The 17,100-nt window shown below is 48.9% G+C and overlaps 1 pseudogene; it reads right to left on the reverse strand.

The window, feature by feature from the left end:
- Positions 1-93: 93 nt before the first annotated feature.
- The window catches only part of LOC119251329 (patr class I histocompatibility antigen, A-108 alpha chain-like), a 113,656-nt pseudogene continuing 96,649 nt past the window's right edge, over positions 94-17,100 (reverse strand).

Here is a 17,100-nt window from a genome sequence, read left to right on the forward strand (position 1 = left end):
CCCATAAGCATTCCGCCTGTGATGCTTCTCGGGCTTCCGCCGTGCGCAGGCCAACCCGCTTCCGGGCTGTGGTTGGAGCAGGGCTGCAGCAGGTCACGGTGTTGGGTTGGAGTCTCCTCGCAGGGTCAGTCTGAGCTGGTGTGCAGGGTCCCGGCATGCCGTCCACTGTTCCGACGTCTCTGGCGAGCTGGCCTATCTGGGGAGTCATGTTCCCTCGGAGTAACACCTGCAACTTTGACAGCAGTAGGGTAGTAAGGGTGACAGTACAGGGCCCCACCCAGACAGGTTTGAGGGGCTCTTTTTCCAGGCCTTTACCCAGACTTGGTCCCCAGGCTTGTGGGGATGAATTGGGGATTCCGGAGGAACAGGGCCTCTGGGTGACAGTTTCATTAATTTGTGTAGGACATTACTAAGGAGCTGCAGCTGCCGATTTAGTCCCAGTTGGCCAGTGTGTCTGAGTCTCCCCTCACCACAGACACAACAGGGGAGGCCGGCCAAGCAAAATCTCAAAGGGGGTGTAGCCACTGGCACCGGGAGTGCACCGAATTCTGAGCAGCACTAAGGGGAGAAGGTCCACCCAGGGCTAACCTGTTTCCTGGCAAAACTTTCCCAGAGTCGTTTTAATGGTTCGGGTGACTCGCTCTACTGTCCCTGAACTCTGTGGCCAGTAGGTGGAAGGATTCCATGTAATGTGAAGTAAGCGAGTCAGGTGAGTGGTGATTTCAGCAGCAAAGGCTGGGCCAGTATCACTGCCAATAGTCACGGGGACCTCATATCTAGGAATTATTTCTTTTTTTTTTTTTTAAATAGAGGCATGTTTATTTATTTATTTGTTTGTTTGTTTATACATGCACTGGGTACAGTCAGAAGCGCGGGAGGGTGAGAGAATTCACCAGAGCCAGAGCGGGAGCAGAGCAGGCAGAAGGACCGAAGTGCACTGCTGAGGGAGCAGCGGGCGGCAGGAGAGGTCTGCGCGCCATGTGGGACCCTCCTCCAGTGGCCGGGGAGCAGCCGGGGATCGAACCGGCGCCACGGAGGCTGCGGGCAGCTTCTCAACCCAGCGCTCAACCGCTGCACCACCGGGGAGGCCCAAGGAATTATTTCTTTTGCAAGAGCTTTGGTGACTTCTTGGGCCTTCTCCGTTCTGGAGGGGACGCCTCTACCCACCCAGAGAAGGTGCAGATCAGAACAAGCAGATATCTGTAGCCTCTGCAAGGCTTGATTTTTGTGAAATCCACCTACAAGTCCTTAAAAGGGAGGAGCCTGTATGCTGTACACAAATCTGGCACCTGAAGAAGCAAACTGAAGGGACAAAAGTTTATCCATCTGGTAGGAGCCATCACTCCTCTGGTGTTTTCGCCTTTTTTTTTTTTTTAATTTGTTAATTTATTTATTTATTTATTTATTTAAAATTATTTTTAAATTATTTATTTTTTACATCATTGTTCATTTTTAAACAATATTTGCTTCCCCCCACCCCATGTACTCCCTACAGAATTTCCTTCCCCAATATACTGTGCACCATCACCTCAGTCCCCTGTGCTCCTCCCTCCCTCCCTCTGATCCCTCTCCCTCCTCCTCCCCTGCAGGATGTCTCGGGTTTATAATTGCCTGTTTTCGTTTTGTTGTGTTCCTATTGCTATTATTTTTTTTACACTGGTGTCTTATTTGGTTCTCCTATATTCCTGCTATAAGTGAAACCATCCGATATTTCTCTTTTTCCTGCTGACGTATTTCACTGTGCGTAATTCCTTCTAGCTCCATCCATGTTGCTGCAATTGGCATGAGTTTATCTTTTTGATGGCTGAGTAACATTAAGAATGGCACATATAAAAAACATAGCAACAACAAATGTTGGCAAGGATGTGGTGAAAAAGGAACTCTCCTACATGGCTGGTGGGAGTGCAAACTGGTCCAACCACTATGGAAAGCTGTCTGGAGGTTCCTCAGTCTACTAAAAATGGAGCTACCATGTGACCCAGCAATACCACTCCTAGGGATCTACCCAAAGGACACAAAAACATTGATTCAAAAGAACACCTGCACCTCTATGTTTATTGCAGCACTATTTAATAATAGGTAAAACCTGGAAACAACCAAATGCCCAAAATTAGATGACTGGATCAAGAAGATGCGGTATATATACACAATGGACTATTCTCCTTTATTTTTGACGCAAGCTCTCTTTCATCTCAACTCCGGTGTAGTTGCTGGCACAGGCCCTGAGCCTGAGCAGTGGGGGCTCCAGGCCACAGTGGCAGGAGGTGATGTGTCAACTGAGCCATCATGGAGGCCCGAGGCGGGCACTGTGGAGGAGCTGAAGGATGAGGGGATGGAGGTACTGGGCAAGGAGGAGCTGGTGTAGCGCCTACAGCAGGAGGCAGCAGTGCGCCTGGCCACTCTGGAGCAGCGAGGCCACCTCATCTAGGTGAGTCGGCAGTTCCAGAGCCCCTGGGCCAGATCTGCGACTCACGCAATTTAACTGGCACCTGCAGGCTGAAAACCCCGGCCTGCGTGACCTCTGCTGCCTTTTTGCTAAGGCATCATACTGTGTGCTGGGGGCCGCTCTCAGGGACCCCAGCATCCCAGGTGGTGAGGACCTAGGTAGTTGCTGGCAGAAGCTGGCTGAGCAGGAGGGCTACCAGGAGGTGGAGCTCTGCCTGGCGTTGGGCGAGGAGTGGGGGGCCCACGGTGGTCCCTGTGGAGTTGGGGGGATGGCCTCTGGCACCAGGCTGGCATCTGAGTTTGTCTTGCCCTCGTGTGAGCTCCATGACCTGGACTAAGGACCCAATTTTCTTTGTACTAACACCCGCCTGAATTGCTCCCCAAACGCCAGGATTGTGCTAGGCCTGCAGATGTGGATGCCGTCCCAGTCCAGGGGCCACTGGCTTTGGAGGGTCCTGAACAGGGAACAAAAACCTCACAGCAATTTTCCGAGAGAAATCAGAGGGCACTCAGAGAAGCAGAAAGCAAGAGATTTAATTGCCACACCGGCAGGCTCAGTGGGATCATTCTTCATTGTTCAGGAATTGGTTCAAAGGAGTCATGGCTCCACCTCAGACAAGCAGTGCAGTACACCCAGCACTTCTCTGCTCCAGCAAGCAGCAGAATCAAAGCGGTACACTCCCCCAAGCAGCAGGCTTGGAAACATTTGCTTCAGGGTATCATTGTGTTTTAAATCAGGGGGTTGTGAATGGATCAAGAAGGTGTGGTCCATATATACAGTGGAATACTACTCAGTGATCAAAAACATAAACTCATGCCATTTGGGAAATATGAATGGGGTAGGAAGGGATACTAAGCTTGATAAGTCAGAAGGAAAAAATAAATATCAGATGGTTTCCCTTATATGTGGGATGTACAGAAACTTGCAGCCTGATCCTAGATCTGAGGCCTACAGCAGGGGAAAGGGAGAGAGATGGTTCCAAACAAGGGAGGGAAGAGCACAAGGGACTGTAGTGATGGATCATGGTGCTATGGTGGTGAGAGAACTATAAGGACTACACCTGAGAGAGAAATCAAATATTATACAAAAATTAACAATGATGTAAGAGAATAAATAAATAGATTTAATAAAAAAATATTCTATCACTCACTAACAGCTAGAAAACAAATAAAATTAAATAAAGAAGAGGATCCTGAAGTTACAAAATGGGGGTGAGAGAAATCCTATAACATCCAGTCTCACACAAGGCAGAGCTCTCATTCTACGATGGAAAATAATACTGAAGAAATTCTGGTGAGTTACATTAAGTGATAACATTCTCAATAGTCTTCTGCATCCTAAGACTGTCCCACTCACAGCTCCCCACAACCTGGCCCCATCCTCTGGGGTGTCCCAGGGGGTGAGAGACATCCCAGAGTACTGGAGACTGTTGTTGCCTGAGGAAGCATAGAAAAGACCTGGTCAGCACCCAGAGATAAGACCCTCAGAGGAACTGATGAGGGTGACTCTCCCTAGAGTTCCCTCTACACTGTCCTCGGGTCTCAGGACCCAACCCCTGATCCACACTTACCTGCTGCCTGACTGTAGCTGACTGTGTGTTCCCCTATGGGAAGAAACATCATGTGAGACAAAGGAGGAGTCAGGTGACAAGTCCTAAAGGAATCCCCTAAAGGAATTCCCCAAGAGGGAAGTTTCTAGAATTGTGACTGAAGACCCAGGTCAGGACTGGGATACATGAAGAATGGATATGAAAGGGAATTGGAGTCTCTCCTCAGCAGGGTCCTTCCCCTGTGACATTTCCTGGGAAACAGATGTCCATCACCACAGTTATAAGATGAACAATTGGTGATTCATTTTCATAAGTGCTTTACAAAGAGTGAGGGTTAGCAATCAGCTCCAGACTGGGCAACACATGTGTGGATCAGACTCCCTAGTAACCAGGAAGGGCAAGTTCTCTCTGGGACATGAAAGTCCCCAGTGGACAAGATCCCCCACTCCCTTCCCTACCTGAGTGCGTATTCCTCCACCACACAGCTGCAGCCACAGCAGCTCCAGTGAGCACAGCTCCAATGAGAACCAGGCCAGCAATGATGCCCGCAGTGGGGATGGAGGACTGAGGAGGGGGCACTGGAAGGGAAGGGAATGTGAGACCCTGAACCTCAGGCCTCATCCTGACCCTCTGAAGGTCTCCCAAAGGGCTCATGATTCCTCTGAGCAGAAGCTCAGTGCCTACGTCCCCCTCCTTACCCCAAGTCAGGACTGTAGGCACCAATAGCCCTGCATGCTTCACAAGGCATGTGTATCTCTGCTCCTCTCCAGAAGGCACCACCATAGCCGCCCACTTCTGGAAGGTTCCATTCCCCCCAGGCCTGGTCTCCACCAGCTCTGTGTCCTGGGTCAGGTTCTCCCCATCCCGCTGCCAGGTCAGGGTGATGTCCGCAGGGTAGAAGCCCAGGGCCCAGCACCTCAGGGTGACCTTATGCTCAGAGGTGGGGTGGTGGGTCACTTGTGTTTTGGGGGGATCTGAAGAGAATGGTCAAAAATTCACACTTTGGTTTTCCTCTGTGGATACTGAAGCAGCCTCACTGACCATCCTTAGAATGGACATGACAATTGGTTTGGAGGGAGGAAGCACAAAACCTAGAAACCAGCCTAGTCTGGGGAATCTGGGATAATCAGGTGAGAGCCCAGGGTAGGAGGATGCAGGTCTCTAAGGAGAACACAGACTTTTGCTCCTGACCTGGTGGAGGGTGCATGACACAGAAAGGCAGGAGTCAGATCCAGAAATGTTCTCAGACCAAAAACAAGACCTTGAAAGAGAAACTCATTCCCAGGATGGCTGCCGGGTCACAAGGATCAGGGAAGTTATTTCAGGATGGCCTCCCTCCCTCAGGAGAGACTGGATTCCTTAACCGTCCAGAAAAGTGGTGTCTTCTGGGCGAGTCTCTCTCTAGCACAGAACATGAGCCCCAGGGGACTCTCCCTCTCTGCCCAGAAAGCAGGTGCTGTTCTGCCCATTATTCCATTTTCCCTGTGGGGCGCCAGGAGAGGGGAGGTCCGAGGCCTTGTGGCCCCTCTTACCTGCACGCTGCAGCACCTCCTTCCCCAAAATCAGGAATCTGAGGAGCCACTGGAAGCACCTGCTCTGCACACTGTGCCTGACGTGCTCGGCCCTCCCCTGCGCCTCCCACTCGTGCTGGGTGATCTGAGCCACCGAGTCCGCGGGGGTCCAGGAGCGCAGGTCCTCGCTCAGGGAGATGAAATCCGCGCCGTTGTAGGCGTACTGATCATACCCGCCGAGGAGACGCAGGTCTGGGCCCACTTCACAGCCAAACATCCTCTGGAGGGTGTGAGACTCTGACACCCACCCCTGTGGTCAGCCCGGAGGTCACCCCGCGGTCACCCCCACCCACCCTGAATAAACCTAAACTGAAAGAACCGGCAGGACAGTCCCTTCCTGTGGAGGGTCCTGGCAGATCCACCGGCCTCGAGGGGTCTGTGGACCCTGAGACTCGGGACATCCCGGCCTCATGGTGGGAATGGGGGTGACCTGACCCTGGCCCCGCTCCGCGAAGCTCACCGTCCTCGCTCTGGTTGTAGCGGCCGCGCAGGTCCCCAGGAGCGCTTCGAACCACTGTGCGCTGTTCCTTTGGTTCCGAGTCTCCTCATCCTGCTCCTCCTGCCCAACCTGCTCCACCCAGGGCGCCCGCGGCTCCACACTCTGGCCCAGAGAGCTGATGTCGAACCGCCCGAACTGCGTATCGTCCACGTAGCCCACAGCGATGTAGCAGGGCTTCCCATTGTGGTTGTGGTTGCCGTTGCCATTGCAGGACATGGCGGTGTAGAAAAGCTTCAGGGAGTGGGAGCCTGGGGGCGGAGGGAGACCGGGGCTGACCCTCCTCTCAGCGTGGGCCCAGGGCCCAGGGAGATGGGCCTGGAGGGGAGAAAGGGGCGGGGCTGTGAGAGTGAAAAGGGGGGTGGGCCAAGAAGGGCCCAGACTCAGGGGTCCAGAGCACTCAGGGGAGCGGGAGGGACAGAAGGGGCCAGAACACAACGGGCCTGAAGGGGAACAAGAGGTTGGGGGGAGATGAGCCTTTCCTGGGGTCCTGCACCCGCAGGGGGCTCCTTGCTCCTCCCTCCTGGAGCAACAGTGTCCAGCTGGACACGCACTCACCCGCCCGGGTCTCCATCAGGGCCAGGGGCCCAGAGCAGCAGCAGGAGGGTGAGGGGCATCACACTCCCATCCAGGGGCTGGGGAGAAGGAGTCCAGGTCCTTGGAGATTTTGTAACTGGAGCAGGATGATGCTGATTGTCTTCCCTGGACACCCCTAGGAGATGGGGAGAGAGAATGGGGGTGAGTGTGGGGTCATCAAGGCTGCACCACCCCACAGAGCCTGTGAGAGGGAGACATGATGCTGTGACAGGGTGACATCCACAGAAAGGGGAGGCTCAAAATTCCCTCCCCACCTTAGGGAGGAGTGGATTTGAGCTGAGAGAAGCAGCAGGTGGAGGAATGAAGAAACTAGGAGTATTTTCAGATAATTGTGAATATTCCAGCATGAATTAAAATGTACAGATGGTAGTTTCTCAAAGGTTACTTGCAAAGTGAAACCTGAAATAATATCATGGACTATTTCCTCTTCTGTTACATTTCCATAGGCCTCTCTTGCATACTGGCTGGAACTTGTGCTAATGCATGATATTTTAAGGTGATACATTGTTTCACTAAGTTACATAGATTTTTAGTGTTAATTACACTGGAATCAAATGATTAAAAAAAGTTTTATATTTTAATCACAAATCCCAAAAGAAAAATTTGTACTGTAAATTGTCAAGTATTGATGCACTCATTTTTTCATAATTCTGGTTTTATCTGAGAACTTATATTTTATCAGGCAAAATTACTGTCAGTTGCCAATTGTTGATTTTCTACAAGAAACAGACATTCAACCTCTCCAGTGGCACAGCAGGTTGAGCACAGTGCTGTGAAGCTGTCCCCAGCCTCTGCAGCGCTGGTTATTGGACCAGGGAGATTCCCACATGGCGCTGCAGACCTCTCCTGTCCCACCACCTGCTCCCCTCAGCATTGCTTTCAGTCTGTCTGCCTGTTCTGCTCCCCACTCTGTCTCTGATGAAGCCTCTCACCTTCCTGTGCCTCTGGCCTGTATCCCAGCTATTGTATAAATGATTTTTAAAAACTTTAAAAAAAAAAAAAGAAACACAATCATTTTGAGAAAAGTGTCTGCTAATTAACCAAATTTAAAAGACCTTAGTTTTTGTCATTTATCCCTCAGGTAAGATTGGTGTTGCCCACAAATAAAAAGAGTCTAATTTGCTGCAGGGGGCCTTGCTGCCCCAGCCAGGTAAGACACTGGCAAGCAGCTAAGAAAAGGGGCCTCATACCATGGGGCCGAAGCTCAAAGAGCCTCACACCATGCGGCTGAAGTTTTAGCACCCCTTCATTTTTTTTTCTTGGTCATAAAAAAAGAAAAATTTATCAGAAAGTACATTGGGCAATAAATTATATATATATATCAGCATACTGTAAATAAATGGCACGGAAAAGTATCTGTTTAGAAATTAGTTATTACACAATTTGGCCCACTTGACAATGGGAGACAATTTATTGTACATGCCTGACAAGCAATCCAGCACAACAATTACAGTAAGTCCTGCTTTTGCTTTTTAAGAAGTTTCCTGTTTTCCAGAAGTTTCTTGGGAAAGTTTTTAAATGAAGTTATTTATGTTAAGGAGTTTCTAGGTAGAAAAAGTTCTGATAGCTGAAGGCCGGCGCGAATAAAAAGAATCTTTGGATGCTTAGGCTTTAGCTGATAGGGGTGTACCGACGGCTGTCAACTGTCTTAGGTAATTGTCTAGCTGAAATAATGAGTTTTAGTGTAAGGCTTAGTTTTTTTATCTATTAACCTTGAAGGCTACCGTCTAGCTGAGTCCTGGCAGAGCGAGAGGTCCATGGGAATAGAATACTCTGATTGTCTCTGTTTTATACATGATGATGTGATTTTTCTGCTTGCAAAAAATGAATAAATAAAGAGTTGCTGAGCCCCTCAGCAGGAGAGAATTGCACCAAAAAGAAGAGTGCGGGTCTGCCTCATCCCCTTCCTTTCAGCCCTTAACATGTCGCCTAGGCCGTCTCATCCTTTCAGGAACCCCTGACACGACATTTTGCCGAGGCTGGCCACCAGCACTAATTCATCTCATACAAATATTTTCCTCGAGACTCAGTGCTTGGGGATGCTGCAGAAGTGTTCCATGTGTCCTTCCAGGTCAGCACACCAGATATTTTAAAATGTGGAGTTGAGGATGATGCAATAATGAAGATAACTTTTAATGTTTTTCCCAGGACATTTTCAAGTGAAACTGGCTTTAATGTTTGTCTCTGCAGGTAAGTGCTGGTGAAGAATCACTACTTCAGCATGGTGCTATAAGCTCCACTATTACTAAATTTTACCAGCAAATGCCAAACAGTGAAAAGACAAATGGTGTCTAAGTGATGTTTTGAAAATAGCTTTACATCATGGATCCCATGAAAGGCTCTGGGTGACTTCAAGGACTCCACAGACCACACTTTGAGAAATGCTTTTCTCAGTGATCCAGGGAGCATCTCCCAAGTGTTCTCTGCCTTTGCCTCCTCTTCACTTCCCAGCATCCCTCTCCCTGGCTGGCTCCTGCCTCCTCAAGCTGCCTCCCCTGCAGATACAATGGGGAGCAGAGAGAGGACCCTGGAGACGTGGAGCTTGCACTGTCAGGAGAGTTGAACACTGAATAAAGGTGACAAAGACACGTGTAAACCCGACCTGAGCCCTGTGCTGGGAGGAAGGAGCATGTTTGTTGTGAAAGCAGAGAAGCAGGAGCCCTAACACTATTATCAATAGTATCAAGAGCTGAAAAAAAATATTAAAAACAAATTAAGCATAATTTGATTTTTTATCTTCCCACAGCTGTCACTCCCGCACGACACATGTGCTCTAGCCCCATAGACCAGCCTGTCCCCTCTGCCCTTAGCACCCCTCCATGTCCTGCCCCAGGATGCAATCATATTGAAGAGACCTGTAGCATAAACTGCCTCCTGGTCCTAGGCCCATCCTCACCCTCATTTGCTTTTCCCTCATTTATTTTGTGCTGAAGGAGACAGACCTCCCCAAAATGTTCAGAAAGGTGTCCCCAAGACAGGCCACTTTGGCTTTTGAATTATTTCCATCTGATGTTCATCAGGGGTTCATCTTAGGAAACAGTTACCACTTCTATAACTACCTGGTATGAAAATGGGTGGTCTTATCCTAAATTAGGGTTATTACCAGAAATGAGCTTTATATCCAAGAAACCTACCTATATGTCAGGGCAAACATAATCGTAGAACATCTGGTCTTCGTCATATGAGCCACCCTGTCCTTGCCATGTGACCCCCTCCTCTCTCCTGGGGTCCTAGGCCCCACCTCACTCCTTAGCTCAGGAGACGCACCCTCGTTACCCACACGGATTTCAGACACTCATTGAGAGGTAGATTCCTTATGCATATATAGGGAAAGTTGGTTATATTCTAGCAGAGAGAAGACCTACAAGAAACTGTGTCTATCGACCAGGAAATTCCAACTAGTTAATAATACAAATGTCTAAAAGAATGGAGAGTGGAAATGATGAAAAAAATTCAAGAAAATCCCTGAGCACTCACAGATAAATGTGCACGCTGAGTGTCCTCCCCAGGTTCCTCCTACAGAGGATGAGCAGCCCCACACCATGACCCGCCCCAGGGACTTTCAGAAAGAGGCTGGAGAAGGACAGACCTTGGGGTCCTCAAGAGACAACTCAGGCCTGGAGGCCAGAAGACCCTGGAGCCAGGCCTGCCCCATTCTCAGGGGAATACAGCCCAGACCCCATGTCAGGTCCAGGTGAGGGAGGCGCTGGGGGCACAGACATTCACTTCAGCTGTTGGTGGTCTCAGGGGTTACTTTCCATGTCCCCCCTCTAGTGGGCAAAGGACACTAGTGGGCAAAGGGGAGACAAAGATGATGGACACTGAGAATAGGACATGGGAAAAGCAACCAGAGGGGAACAGGGACAGGTGAGAGGCCAAGGGTGAGGTGAGGGATCTGGGCCTTCAGCCCTGTCCAGGTGAGCAGGCCCCAGGCCCTGGAAGGCAGGACTGAGGCTGTGGGACAGGGGTCTGCCCAGGAGGAAGCAGGCAGAATAGCTGGTGTGTGTGATATGTCCATGGAGATTTTGACCCTGGGGTGGTCTTGGGGGTGATTAGGAATGAGCACAACAGGAACTAAGCTCATGAGGGAACAAGATAATTATAACTCCAGGGCCAGTAAAAAAAAAAAAAAAATCAATCCAAGAAAGAAAATCATCCTGGTCTACTCACTGCTAAGCTGTTGCTGGCTCTCAGGAGGTCATAATGATGCAAATTCTGGATCCTGGTGTGTATCTCAACAACCTGCCAGAGGGACTGCCAGGGGCAAATGCCTGTGCTGTGGATCTCAGAGATCACCTTAAGGCCTCTTGCCACTCAGAGCCAGCTCTCATGGCTTGGGCAAGAGGCCTGGGTGGTGTGGGCAGGGACTTCCCAAGATGCTTGCTTAAAACTTCAATGTGAAGGAGCAGAGAGCAGGGCAATCATCAGGGGCCCTAGAAAGGCTGCCAGGAAGGCAGTGACAAGCCTCCCTGGGGAGGAGGCTGCAGCTGTTCACCCAAGAGCTAAAGCACAAAGGACAAAGCAAGTCACCAGACCCTTCAGAACATGCCCCCGTGCTCTGTGGTGCCCAAGCCCTGACACAGGAAACAACTTTTCTGAAAGAAGACGTGATTCTGATCAAGGAGCACATTAAAAACGCTAACAAGACACATCTCAATCGATGCAGGTGTCGGTAGAGATGGACAAGGACAAGTCCAGAGAGCAGCTGCTGCAGAACCTCCTAGAAGCAGACGCGTGAGCATGTTGGGAGCTGATACTGAGGAGACATTGAAAACTCAGACAGAGCCGAGATTTCTGCTGGGTTGACAGCCTCGCGGAACAGATTAGTGGTGGTCTCTATCCTCTATCTACCTTATACCAGTCCACCTCAGAGTCTGTCTTCACAGCTTTCCTGTCCCCCCTGGACTGGCCCCTAGATCCCCTCCTTGTTTCCCTGCTCCCCCATTCAGGCACCCACAGATATTGTCCTGGAAGCTGGGAAGGCTCCTCCTCCATGTCCTGGCATCTCACCAGCCCCTAAGACCCGCCCTCCAGGCAGGTGCCCCACTACATGTCAGACTCATGGAAAGGAATAGGGACAGGACAAGACTCTGCTGGTCATGGGTAAGGGTGACTAATCCACGGGATCTCTGCCCTCCAACATGTGGGGTCAGGTAACCTTCCCCCACAATTCCGAGACCCAAAAAGGGTGCCTTTTGGCTACAGGTCAGAGATAACAAAAAAGGGGTGCTTTTCCTGTCATTCTCTTCCAGGTGGGTAATGAGGCCTCCACTGCCTGCTCAACCCTGGACTGTGTCCTCGATCTTCTGAACTCCTGCCTGGCCAGCTCATAAACTAGAAACAAAGAAATCCTGGCTGAAGTTGGAAGTATAAATTTCAATTCTTAAATCCACAACTGAGGCAGGAAGGAAAATACTGGAGACAAAAGTGAGAGACTCACAGCAGCTGATGGGGAAGCTACCTTTGTTCTCATGAGACCAAGTGAAACACAAGGACTTTGGGAAACTAATGTAAATCTTCTGTCCTCTAAAAGGGCCTCAAGGAACCAGGACATTTCAGCCACAAATGTCCAAAGAAACCGCCCAGGACCATGCCCTCTGTGCCATCCCACAGGGCGCTGGAAGAGGGACTGTCCCACTCTCTACAGAGGTAGGCGCAGCCCAAACCACATGCCAGACTGGAGGACAAACAGACCACAAGCTCTGGCTGTGAAGACCCCAGTGCAAGAGGAAAAGACCTTCTCTAAAGGAGCCTAGAGGTAAGACAGGCTCCCCCATGTACTATTTCTAAGGACAAGCCTCGGTGACCCCATAAACAACAAAGAGAGAGATCACCTTCCTGGTGAATACAGGGGCCACTTGCTCAGCCTTGCTCTGTTTTCCACCCCAACCTACTGGTCACTGTCCTCCTCACTGGCATCGATGCCAACCCAAGCCAGGTTACTTTACAGTGCCCACCCCTGCTCACTGCAAGGCTGATGTTATACACTGATGGTTGGTCTTGCCTTTCTGTCCCATTCCTGGGGCAAGATCACATAACCACATTCCAAGCCAGCCTCCAATCAGTCGTCTCCACAGTCAGCGTCCACATCAGGCAGACATGGACTTTACAGCCACAGACAGTGAGGATGGACAACCAATAAGGGCAGAGACGCCTAAAGATGCCTCTCCCCACGTGGACGCTGCAGACACAGGGGTAAGGTCAACTCCAGGGCGCCATTAGGGCTGCTCTTCTACCTGAGGGAGCAAGTGACCCACAGACCCCACCTCCTGAAACCCACTTCTCTGCTGGGGAAGAGAAGTCACATTTTCCCCTTTGCCTCCAGAGTCGCTGTGAGCAATAAAGTTGCTCTGTGCGCATTGTAAGATGGTGATTGTAGCGGCAAGATGGCCACAGTGCTGGTTCACCTATGATCCAAGCAGACTGGATAAAGGAGGGGTCCTGGAGCCCTCGGTGGCTTTCTCAAGCTTTTATTGAGCTTTACGTGTAGTGCAGCAACCAGGTACATGGCAGGCAGGAATGCCGGGAGGCCAGGACGCCAGTAGGCCTCCAAGCCCCCAGCTAGTCTCCACTCTGGGCTTCTCTGGCAATCTTTCTCCCCTTCTCTCTCCTGGCTCTCTCCTGCTTCTGCTTCAGCTTCTGCTGGGAAAATACCTCAATACTGCAGTCAAGGCCCACAGAAGTAAATAAGACAACTATAACAACGTAACAAGCAGGGCAATCCTAATCCGAGGAGGGCAGAAAAGCCTGAAAACCATTTACCCTATAGTGATAAATTGTTTCAATAATACTTATGAATGATAATGGTATGGTGGGGCAGGGGTTCAAGTGGGGCAGGGGTTCAAGTCTCAGTGCTATCAAGCTATTGCCAACCACTGCAACGCGATCAATCCCCGGCCAGGGAGCTGACCCACATGGCGCAGCTACCTCTCCTGTCTCATCTGCTGCTCCCCTCAGCAGTGTATTTCAGTCAGTCTGCCTGTTCTGCTCCCCACTCTGTCTCTGGTGAATCATCTCACCCCCTGCACCTCTGGCCTACACCCCAGTTCTTGTATGCATAAATAAATAAAAATAAATCTTTAAAATAATAACAGAGTTGAGGCCAACATGGCGACGGGGAAACACTGCAAGGAAGTGCTCCCATAAAGAAAAAGTTAATAGGGATGAAAAGCGGCAGGTCCCTGTGAGAACTGGGACACGGAAGATAAACAGGCGACTCTGCCAAACTTCCCGAAGAGGAAAGTTGCCATAAAAGAGGACGGAGAAGAGAGGAAAGCCCAGTACCAGCTACCCTCCCCCAACCACAACTCTGTCCACTCTGCCCAACAGAAAGAAAAAAACAACAACACGAGAACAAACTACACATCAAGTGGGACTGTGAGTGGAAGGGAACTATTGCACCCCGCAAATGGGAACTATGGAGAACCTGTCCGGAACTGCTGCGAATGTAAGCGAACTGCTCCTTATGCCATTAGAGGAGAACAAGGACTCCACGGAGACCTACAAATAGTCCAAGCCCAGCTGGCAAGCTTGTGCAGAAAAGTGGCATGCTCAAAAAGCATACACGGATTGCGGCTGCCCAGGTCCCCATGCCCGCGACCTAGGTTTGTAGGGAGATGTGCAGGAGCCCTCACTGAGGTGAATGTCCCTCACTGAGTAATCAGAAACCAGGTGCCCAGACATGGGAGCAGGGTGCAAAAGGCGCCATTTCTGCGCACACTGAACTGGGCTAAAGCCCATGTCCTAGACCTGAGGGCTTCGGAACTGAGACCCGGGGCACGAAATTTGGGGCATGGGATCCCTGACAGCTGGGCACCAGGCACACACAGCACACCCATGCCATTGAGGCTCTCCACGCCACCCCCACTCTGTTCCCGAGACCCATGGGGGAAAAAAACAGTTCTAAAAGGACACTAGCAAAGATCTCTGGCACCACCTAGTGACCAGAACAAAATCACCAACATCCTGATAGTTGGAAACCAGGGATCCCAAAAACACCCTTAAGCTCTAAGAGAAGGTGGCCACGCAAACTGGGTAAGAAGGGAAATAAGGCATGGAGTGGGACCCCATTCTGGAACTGAGAGCAAGGTGCAGGATCTGGGGCATGGGACTCACCATAGCAGCTGGCACTGCACAGGGTGTCAGCCAGAGTTTAGGACCTGATAGCTTTGGAACTGAGACCTAGAGTGCAAAATTCAGGGCGGGATCCATATAGCTGCGGGCACAGCACCGGGTGAACATGGAGCAGACACATCACCCAGCTTGAATAAGAGCCCCTGTGCTGAGGTGCTCCCTTCCGCACCTCCTCCATTTCTCAGAGAACCACTGGGAAAACACACAGGTCAGCAAGTACGGGTCTCTGGCACCACCTTGTGACCAGAACAAAATCACCAACTAGCTGATTCCCTGATGAAACTGAGTAAATACAGAGGGAGGGAACTGTAAGGGACAGTGCCCAGCAACACAGCATCAACACCCTGGTGGAGTTTTAGTCTACCAGTGCCAGTCTCAGTCTGGTAAACAGTTTCTGACACTCCTATAGGTGCGCTCCAAAGAGATGCCCACCAACACCAGTGACACAATGTCCCAAAGCATAGAACTGATTAGAAAGCGAACAAGAGAGAAGAAAAAAATACAAATAACCAAGCAAGCCCGCAGGAGGACACATGACAAAAAAGAAATATAGTCACCAGAGCTCAACAATGACATGGAAAACTTCTCGGCCTATCAGATAGAGAATTAATGATCATCATGATTAGAAAACAGAAAGAAAATGAAAAGGAAAAAAATGATTTGAAACAAATAATCACTGAACTGAAGAATGAAATAAAGACCTTAAGAAAGGAAGAAAAGAAACACAGGAGATTAAAAGATTACTAGAGGAGATAAAGAACTCTGGGAAAAGCAATGAAAACAGAATTGATGAAATGGAAGAATGGATCAGTACTATCGAAGATACAGAAATAAAAAGAGCCAAAAGAGAAAAGGAGAGAGAAGGCAAATGAAGCAGTATGAGGATACTCTTAGACAATTATCAGACTCCATGAAGAGAGGAAATGAAGAGTTATAGGTATTCCAGAAGGTGAGGAGACAGACAAAGGAACAGAGAAATTATTCAAGGAGATAACTGAAGAAAACTTCCCAAGCATGAAAAAGGAGACGAATATAGACATACAAGAAGTGAGAAGAACTCCCAATTACCACAATGAAAAGAAAACTACAGCAAGCCACCTAATAGTAAAGCTTGCAAGACTCCAAGACAAGGAAAAAATAATGAAACTGGCAAGGGGAAGAAACAGGTAACTTATAAGGGAAAACCAATCAGGTTAACTTCAGACTTCTCCAAAGAACATTACGGGCAAGAAGAGAATGGAGTAACATATTCAGCAAACTTCAACACAGCAAATGCCAACCAACAATACTTTACCCTGCAAAGCTCTCCTTCCTCTACAAAGAAAAATATGGACCTTCTCAGACAAACAGAAACTCCAGAAATTCATTACAACTAAACCCCCACTCCAAAAATTTCTACAAGAAGTCCTAAAGCCAAAACCAACAGAGAATGAACAAGAAGAACAGAATAAAGCAGGGAATAAAATCACAAAAAAAATGCAAATACAGATGCCAACATATCAATATTAACTCTAAATGTAAATTGATTAAACTCATCAATAAAAGGCAGAGTAGGAGGCTGGATTAAAAACAAAAACCCAACCTTCTGCTGTCTCCAGGAAACACATTTTACCACAAAGATAAACACAGACTGAAAGCAAAAGGTTGGAAAACAATCCTACAAGCAAATGGACCAAAAAGAAGGCAGGAACAGCCATACTTATATCAGATGAAACAGACTTCAAATTAAAAAAGGTAAAAAGAGACATACATGGACACTACATTATGATCAAGAGGACAATACATCAGGAAGCTAAAACACTCATCAACATATACTCACCAAATGAAGGGCACCGAAATATATTAGACAATTATTATCAGCTCTGAAACAGACATTAAAGAAAATACATATATAGTGGAAGACTTCAACACCCTATTCTCACCAATGGACAATCAACAGAGCAAAAAATAAACAAAGATTAGAGTCCTAAATAAGACATAACTCATGTACTTAACAGACATTTTATAGGACACTGCACCCAAAAAAATCCAAGTACACATTTTTCTCAGAGCACATGGATGAGTTCTCCAGAATTGATCATATACTGGCCACAAGACAAACACAACAGATACATGAAGATCAAAATCATTCCAACTATCTTCTCCAATCATAAATGCATCAAGCTAGAAATAAATCATGAACAGAAAACAAGGAACCCTCCCACTTCAAGGAGATTGAAATCCACACTACTGGAGGACTACTGGACTAATGAGGAGATCAAAGAAGAAATTAAAACATGCTTTGAGTTGAACAACAAGGAGAATACTA

This window comes from Talpa occidentalis, unplaced genomic scaffold (genome assembly GCF_014898055.3).
Source record: "Talpa occidentalis isolate TD23 unplaced genomic scaffold, MPIMG_talOcc4v2.1 talOcc4.2, whole genome shotgun sequence".
Classification (NCBI taxonomy): domain Eukaryota; kingdom Metazoa; phylum Chordata; class Mammalia; order Eulipotyphla; family Talpidae; genus Talpa; species Talpa occidentalis.